General features: G+C 44.5%; 1 long non-coding RNA gene across 1 annotated transcript; it reads left to right on the plus strand.

Annotated features, from left to right (window-relative positions):
• Positions 1–4,974: 4,974 nt before the first annotated feature.
• LOC110285178 lies at positions 4,975–8,264 on the plus strand. The gene is made up of 3 exons (XR_002377027.1): positions 4,975–5,208; positions 5,380–5,711; positions 7,947–8,264. It is a non-coding gene; the product is annotated as an uncharacterized LOC110285178 (long non-coding RNA).
• Positions 8,265–8,976: the final 712 nt, after the last annotated feature.

Consider the following 8,976-nt stretch of genomic DNA (forward strand, 5'->3'; position numbering starts at 1 on the left):
CACACACACACACACACACACACACACACACACACACATCACAAGCACCAATCGGAGTCATGCTTACAAATAAATACAACCCATTCACATTAGTCCAAGAAAAATAAAAGGCCTGGGCCTTTAACTAAGCAAGGAAGGGAAAGACTTCCACAATGAAACATTTAAAACACAGAGGAAAGAATTTGAAACAGAAGATAGAAAAACTACAGACAGAAGATAGAAACACACACACACACACACACACACACACACACACATGGGTGAGCAGAGTTACTGTGAAAATAGTTACAACCACAGACTCTGTGCCATCACTATCAAAACTTCAATGGCATTCTCTACGGAAACTCAAAAAAACCACTTCTGACATTTGTACAGAAGAACGAAAGCTCCACAAAGCATAAGCAATCTGGGGCAGAGACAACACCAGAAGTTTGACAGCACCTGCCCTCAAACTGTACCATAAACCCCTCATGCCCCAGACAGGATGATCCTGATCCAAAGGCAGACAAGTAGGTCAGTGGGGTAGAGTGGGAGACCCGGAAACAATCCCACACAACTACAGACACTTGATCTGTGATAAAGATGTCAAACCCATACGGGGGCAGTGGTGGTGGTGGGGAACTTTTCAAGAAATCCTGCCGGCAAACCTAGATATCCACAGGTAGAATGGCAAACCTAGATATCCACAGGTAGAATGGCAAACCTAGATATCCACAGGTAGAACGGCAAACCTAGATATCCACGGGTCGAAGAATGAAACTCGGTGCTCAGCTCTAGCCCTGTAAACATCCATTTAAAATGATCAAAGGCGCTAATGTAAGACCAGAAACTCAAAGTATTAAAGGAATAAATCAGGTAAACACTTCAAGACACAGGCGCAGGCCAGGACGCTGTGCGGAAGGTTGGCTCTGTTAGCTCAGGCGCAGGCCAGGACGCTGTGCGGAAGGTTGGCTCTGTTAGCTCAGCAAACAACAGCTGCAGCTGATAATCAGGGTTTCGCAGAGTTAGATGCTCACGCACAGCATAAGAAATAACTCATAGGTTGTGAGAAAACATGGGCTGGGAGAAAAATCTGTCTACACATCGGACAGAAGAACAGTATCTTTTTATATCTTAATATCTATGTAAAGAATCCCAAAACTACCCCCCAAAAAAAAACCCAAACCACCAAACAAACAAACCAGAACCCCCCTCAACTAGACGTAATCAGTAAGAAGGCTAATGAGCAGAAAGTTCTCAAAGGACAAAGTAAAAATGGCCAAAAACAAATGATGAATGTGTCCAACATTTTAGCTATCAAGAAAAAGCAAATTAAAACCTCCCCGCAGCTCCACCTCCCCCGAGTCAGAACAGTCGACCTTAAGAAAACATGTATCGAGCTGGAGAGATGGCCCAACGGTTAAGAGCGTGGGCTGCTCTTCCAAAGGACCTGGGTTCAATTCCCAGTGCCCACATGGCAGCTCACAGCTGTGTTCTAGGGGATCCTACACTCTCACACAGACATACATACAGATGAAATACTAATTCACATTAAAAAAAATCAAATGAAAAACAAAATAAGACAATAACAACAACAAAAAGCCCAAAGAAACAAAAACCACAAAAACAAGAACTCCATTGAGCACGTGTGTGGAATCGTCTGCACTGCTAATGAGCCTGGAAATTCATCCCACCCCTCACTGCGGGAATCTGCCATCTCCAATAACTAACGTAGAATAGACACGTGACTCAGGTTCTACAGCTACAGAGACACTTGCATGTCCACGTCTACTGCAGCCCTCTTCACAAAAGTTAGGGTATGGAATCAGCCTGGGGGTTCATCCACGGGGCAAAAAGCCTGGGATAGAGACATGGAGGAACTTTATTCAAACAAAAATGAATTGTGTCCTTCCAGGATATAACTGGAGATAGATCATCATACTTAGCAAAGTAAGCCAGGCACAGAAATGACAGCATATCATGTGTTTTCTCTTATTTGGGAAACACTAAATTTTATCATGTGTCATAGTTAGCTTCAGCTAGAAACAGGACACACAGGGTAGGGTCTCTCAATTGGGGGATTGCACCCATCGGATTGGCCTGTTGATATGTCTGTGAGGCATTTTCTTGTGAGACGGCGAACTGATATAGGAGGGCTCAGCCACTGCGGGTGGTACTATTTTTAGACAGGTGGCTTTGAGCTGTTTTAGAAGAGATGCTGAACAGGAATCCAGAAACGAGCCAATCAGAGATGCTCCTCCGTGGTCTTTGCTTCAGTCCCAGCCTCTGGGCTTCTCCTTGAGCTCCAGCTTACATATTACTATGTACAGTAAACATACTCCAAAGCATATATTATAGATAGATACATAGATATAATATATGTATTGGAGTATATATACATATATATAGTATACAATATATATTGGGGTGTATATATGTATATATCTGTGTACATATATATACATATACACACTCAACAGAATAGCTGCAACATATATATTGCAGTGTGGGCAGCATCATTCCCTAGGCAGTGAATCTGGAACTGTATAAGAGTAGAGAAATCAAGCTGAGTACAAGCTAGCAAGTAAATACGCATGCAGTCGTTCTGCACTTGACTGTCGTGTGAGGTGACTAACTGATTCAGGCTCCTGCCACTGTGTGTATATACATATACATATATGTGTGTGTGTATGTGTGTGTGTATATATATATATATGAGTATGTATATATAAGTATATATGTATATATACATATATATATATACACACTCAAGAGAATAGCTACTATATATATATATGAATGTATATATATGCACACTCAACAGAATAGCTGCATTATATATATATATATATATATATATATATATATATATATGTGTGTGTGTGTGTGTGTGTGTGTGTGTGTGTATGTATGTATAGGAGTATGTACACACACACACACACACACTCAACAGAATAGCTGTTAACATCTTAGAACAACATGGAAAGAGAAGGGAAGATTCTAAAGTCTTCTCTCTGGACTCTGCCTTGAATTTGAGCACAAGGAAGACTCAGTTTCTAGGGCCTGCAGAGGGTAACTGCTTCCCTTCCCAGGGCGGGGACTCTAACCACACAGCCATCTGTGTGATGAAACTGAGGGTGCTGAAGAGCCTGGGAGAAAGAACTGTAAAGACAGCTTACCATCATCACTCCTCACAGCCAGCCAGTCCTCAACACACCACCCCGGCAACTTCATTGATGATGACAGACCACATCAACCATGTAGACATGGCATTTTCCACATTCAGACCCTACAAAGGGACTTCGGCACTAGAGTCTTCCTACTCAACGCTCTTTACAGACCAACTTATCATGAACCAGGCATGGCTCTTTGTCAGTTTTGGTAACAGATAAAATTAGAAGTCTTCCAGATATGTCTCGCCCTAAGTTTTTACTAGTAGCTTCTTCTGTGCCATGGCCCTACCATCTGCCAACCAGGTTGGCTACCCTGTCATGCCAGGGATGTGGAAACCCCCAAATGTCTGCCAGGCACTTAGTTAACCCCAGCTTTGTACCTCACTCTAGGGCACAGGATGAAGAATGATGGATTTGGAGCAAGCCTTCGGTGACCCAGCTTCTCAGTCTCTCTGTGTGGTTTTTGGTCATTATCTCTCTGAGCCGAAAATTCAATATAAAATTTTAATAGTTTATTCCAACAGATTTTAGAGGGGAGGGGATCTCTAAGCGTTATGTAGACCTTAATGCTCTTTCAATTTCCCTATTCACTTCTTTGCCACAAACACTATAAAGCACAGAGTCATTTTCATGTCTGAAGCAAATGGGGACAGGGCTGGATCTCCTGGGAAAACAGGACTTCAGAGAGGGTGTGAGAGCCAGGCAGCTTTCCAGATGAGAAAGGTCTTCAGAGAAACCCGCTCTGGAAGGCAGTGTGCTGGTTGACAGCCTGCTCCTTTCTTCCTCTCCTCCCCCTCCTTCCGGGTTCCTAAATGTGCATTCCTCCCACCTCTGGCCTGGGTGTGTCTGGCACAAATCACGTTTGTATTCTGAGCTTAGCTTTCCATTTTTATTTTCTCCTTAAATGGCTTCATGTAAACAAATATTAACACTGCATTTTGAAAGCCTTAATTCCCCACCCCCACCCCGAATTACTCCTGGAACGCCACAGTGCCCCAGCCCAGAGGGCGTTTAAGGAAGGTTCCTGTCTCTTTTCTGGCATTCATTATGGGCTTTGGTGCAGATACTCATATAAGATCTGTTTTCAACCGTGGGCCTATTGGCAAGCCAGCATCTAGAGGTGAAAAGAGAGCATTGCAAAGCTGGAAACAAGAAATATTAGAACTTCTGTGCTAGCAATATGATTAAGGGACAGTCAAGAAACTCTTTACAGAAAATATAGGAAGAATGAATACAGTTAATTCAAGGTTTATTTAATGCCTTTTTTTATTTTGGTTTGGATCTTGGCCCTAGTAACACACTTCCCAATTTTAGAACAACAACAACAACATCGCAAAACAGAGGGATGGGGCTTTTGTATTAAAAGCTTTTTCGTACGTGCTTGCCTTGTTGCAGGTCCTGATGTCACACTGCACCAAAGAGAAATAGCAAGCTATCAATCAGTGTATTTGAGTGCAATGATAACAGAGAGCAAAAGGCTCATTGCCATTCGTGTCTTTTCAGGTGCGATCACATGATGGGCGCGACTCTACCGTCGCCAGACAGCTCTGCCGGCCCTAAGCGCCTCATGCACTCCAGAAACATCGATCATCGAACGACCCTGGCAGGACCCTGGCGGCCGGGGAAACCGTAGCTAAGCTGCGACGTCGCCCCAACGATAATTCTCCCGGAGTCGCTGCGCCGCTGCAAAGTGGGCTGTGAGATGCAAATGAGCTGAGCCAGAGCGCCTTCTGATTGGCCGGAGCTCTTCTCCTTTCACCCCTCCCCCCTCCCCGAAACCTGAGTCTATGTCCATAAATATCCTCAAGTCAAAAAACTCGAAGTCTAAAAGCACGAAAGAAATGGTGCCTGCACACAGGCACTTCCCCTCAAAAGAAGCAGTCTGCAGAGCAGGGGGAGACAAAGGGACAATTCGGAACAAACAAGCTCTCTATAAACAGATACTCTCCAATTAAACGATAAGATAGTGAATGGGTCTCCTTTAACAGAAAAACACTAAAAGTCCTGTGCTTGGCAGATTCAGTGAATCAGCGAATTGTTTCTGCAGCCATCTGAGGTTAGTTAAATTGACCCGTCATTCCAACAAACATTTCTTTGGCTTGTTACTTTTAAAACCTCTCGAAAATTAGGAAAGCTCTGAAAAGGCCAGTGGGGGCCTGGTGCCCAACAGCTTTAAAGAACAGGCTGAGAAACCTGCCCATAAATTATCTCAGTCTCTCCCCCACAGGAATCTGGGTGTGACGGTAAAAAAATGTCCACTTCACAGTTGTGGAAGCAGAGGCTTGCAAAAGCCCAGATAACAGAAGTCTAACCAGTCAGCCGAACGCCCGTGGTTCCATCTGGCAATCTTCTTTCAAACCAGGTATCAACATGAAGTTATTGTAGTATTTGTGAAATAATCTCACAGCATCGTTTCTACATTTACAAAAAAACTGAGGACAACAGTCACATTATTGTTTGGATGTGAAAAGCTCCCCCAACCCCACCTCTGCTCACGTTTTTTTTGAACTTTTGGTCCCCAGATGGTGGCGCTGTCCCGGGAGGTTGTGACACCGGAAGGTAATTGAGTCACACTGGAGGAAGTGGATTACCGGAAGGCAGGCCTTGAGGTTCACAGCCTGACCTTGTTTCCTTCTGTGTCCCTCTTTTTTTTTCTGTTCACCACAAAGATGTGAGCAGCCCTCCTGAAAAGTTCCCAAGCCACAGCCAGGAACTACTCCGGTCACGTTGGATCATATTCAACAAAGCATGAGCCAGAGTAAATCCTTTCTTCTCCAAGTTGCTTCTCTTAGGGTCTTGCTGAATAGAAACAGACTAAATAAAACCTGTGACAACCTGGAGGGAGGACCTCGGAGGGAGAAAAGCTAGGAACTTTCCTACCTCACCCAAGATGGACTGTTTCATGACAGCATCTGCCTCCAGGCACGACTGAAGGCTGTGTGGGTCTTCCCGAGTCACACCCAGCTGTAGAAGTCACTGTCATGTTGCAAACAGGGAACCTGAGTCTGAAGGAGTCAAATGATTCACCTCATATCACACAGATGCCATCTATGCCCAGACTTAGAAATTCCGTGACTTTGAAGAAATGTCAGAGTTTTCGGGAGGAGGCCATACCCAAACTCTTTATCCATGGCGTCTGTCTACCTATAATATAAACTCACATTATCTAAGACTTGTTGGAAACTTTTTGTGAGGGATCCTCCCTAAAACAGCTCAGCTCCTAAAAGGATTAATTCTATGTGGCCATCGATTATAGAGGGAAACAATAGCGGTATCATCAGGTGGACTCGGTATAAAAGTATAAAGACTGATAATAACAGTCAGCAGAAAGGAGGGTCCTTCCAGGGGGTCCGCACTGGCTCCCTGGAGTTCTGTTATGCCCATCATAGCTTGGCAGGATCCTTGCTTCAAAATATGAAGCTCTCGCGCCAATGCAGAGGGATTGGGTAAAGATTAGTGTACCTGCTCCCGTTAGGTATTCCTGGTTCTTACACATATACAGCTATAAACAGAAATCAGAGACAAAGGAAACAGGGCCAGGCTATAAACCTCAAGGCCCAAGGGGAGGGTACTTGCTCTCCTGTGTGGGTGGAACTGGGTGACAAGCCTAGCAGGCTTATCTATCAGTCCTACGAGATGGAAGCAGGTAACTTGACCCATTCCTCTGCGATGTTCAGAGTTTCCCAGGAGACCCTGGGAAAAGAAAGTCTCAGAATTTTTGCATATATAGTACTCTCTGCAAGTTAAGGTACTAGGGAAAAGGTTAAGAAATTTATATTTGTGGTGGTTCTTTTTGTTTATTTTTTTCAAATGTATTTTTTTGTTTAATGTATATGTCTACCTACATGAGTGTCTGTGCACCATGTACTTGCCTGGTACAGGCAGAGACCAAAAAAGGTGCCAGATCTCCTGGAACTGGTGTTATATACAGTTGTGAGCTGCCATGTGGATGCTGACAGTTGCTTTTAACCACTGAGCCATTTCTCCAGTCTCTATATTTGTTATCTGAGATAAAGTCTTATGATGTAGCCTGGGCTGGCCTAGAACTTGTGGCCTCAGCCTCCCAATGCCGTAATACAGATAGCCAGCCACACATGTCATGCCTGGTTTTTAGAATTGATATTTAAACAGTGGCAATCTTCTCCCCACTGTTGCAAAACCATTTGATTTCTTTATCACTCCCATTATTTTTTAGAGGAAAACGATGGTGCTATTTTATTTTTGTTTTTAGATCCAGTCTCATTCGCTAATGTAACCCTCAGCTGGACTGTAAGTGCATGGCTCCAGGATCAGGATTACCGGTGCTTTTGAGTCCTCCATCCCAATCTTGCAAAATAATCAAAACAGCAGCAAGCTTTAGGGCCTAACTGTGCCAACTAAAGTGTGTTCAGGCAGTGACGCTGGGTGACACAGGGGGTCACAGAGAATGTTCCGTGCCAGTTCTGCACCCGCACCACAGGCTGCCAGCCACCACACCACGACACACATCACAGTGCAATACCGTTATTGAAATGGAAGGTGCCTTCTAGTGACAGCCAGGTTACTTCCCAATTCTGCTGACATGTTAATTGTGACGTGATTAGCAGTGGCTCTGCTTCCCAGGGCAGAAGCCAATGCACACAGGAGCTGGCTGTGTGTTTTGCTTTCATCAGTAAATAATATATCAATGCCTCTACTAGGCCAACCAGCTTAGATGAAACTCTTGTGAGACATGAAGAGTTTTAAAAAATTGTCTTTCCCGCCCCCCCCCCCAGGTCTATTTCCAACTATAATTCTGTTTGCATTTCTTTTCAGATAAGCCCTCTCGGTCTCTGTTCTTGGAAAGGTTATACAGAGGCATGCATTGCTGTTGACCCTTCGATTCACTTCCACACATGCACGTGCTCATGTGCACGCTACATAGAGTTCTCTAACAGATCAGCGGTTCGACATGGAGGTGATTATACTGAGGAAGAGGTAGCAAACACTTGGCTGTGAAGAGCGAGAGCCGTGCCCTGGCACAGCCCGTGTCTGCTGAGTGTCATCACTCTTGCCGCTCATCGCCCAGAGTCTGGTTTCTCATCATTTAATTCTGCGATGATTATGTAACAAGGAACAGTTACTCTGTTTACCCGGAGCCTTTCTCTGCTGTGTGCTCATTTTCCTTCGCCTCTGTACTGACTGACAGACATTTGAGCTGCAAGCCCTTGTCTGGAGCCTCACGCCCTGGCCTGTCCACTTATTCCTTGATTCTTGTGCTCAAGCTTGATAACACCCTTGTCACTTGAATTTCACTAACCTCCCAGGAAGCTTCTGGCCATCCACTGGGAAGTCACCTACTGTGGAGCTTCCAGAAGGTGCCTGCATCACAGTGACAAGTCACCATCAGTACTCCAAAGGCTTCCAGAAAAGTCCTTGTCACTGAGAGGGATGGCTTTGGAAAGGACTGGAGATGTGTCTAAAATATACAGTGCTCTAGGTTTGTGTATTGTGTGTGTGTGTGTGTGTGTGTCCCAAAGTGGAAACAATAAGCATCCAACATAAACAAGAGACAGAAGAAACAGTCTAAAACGATTGAGCTGCAAGATTAGATTGGGGGATTTTCCCAGAAGACAATGGGAGAGGAGAAAAGAGTGAGAGAGAGGAAAGAGGTCACAAAGGTCATAGAAAGAGAGGGTCAGCGGATTGGCAAGGGGAGAAAGTGGAGAGGGTTGCCCCCTTCTTCTTCAAAAAAACAAAGCTTCTAGACTTGAAAAACAAAATAAAACTAGGAAGGAAGGAGTAGGAAATCACACGGATGGCAGTGAAATCCAGCCTGCCCCGTACATAGGAAATGCTTTAAGGC

Source organism: Mus caroli, chromosome 18, assembly GCF_900094665.2.
Source record: "Mus caroli chromosome 18, CAROLI_EIJ_v1.1, whole genome shotgun sequence".
Classification (NCBI taxonomy): Eukaryota; Metazoa; Chordata; class Mammalia; order Rodentia; family Muridae; genus Mus; species Mus caroli.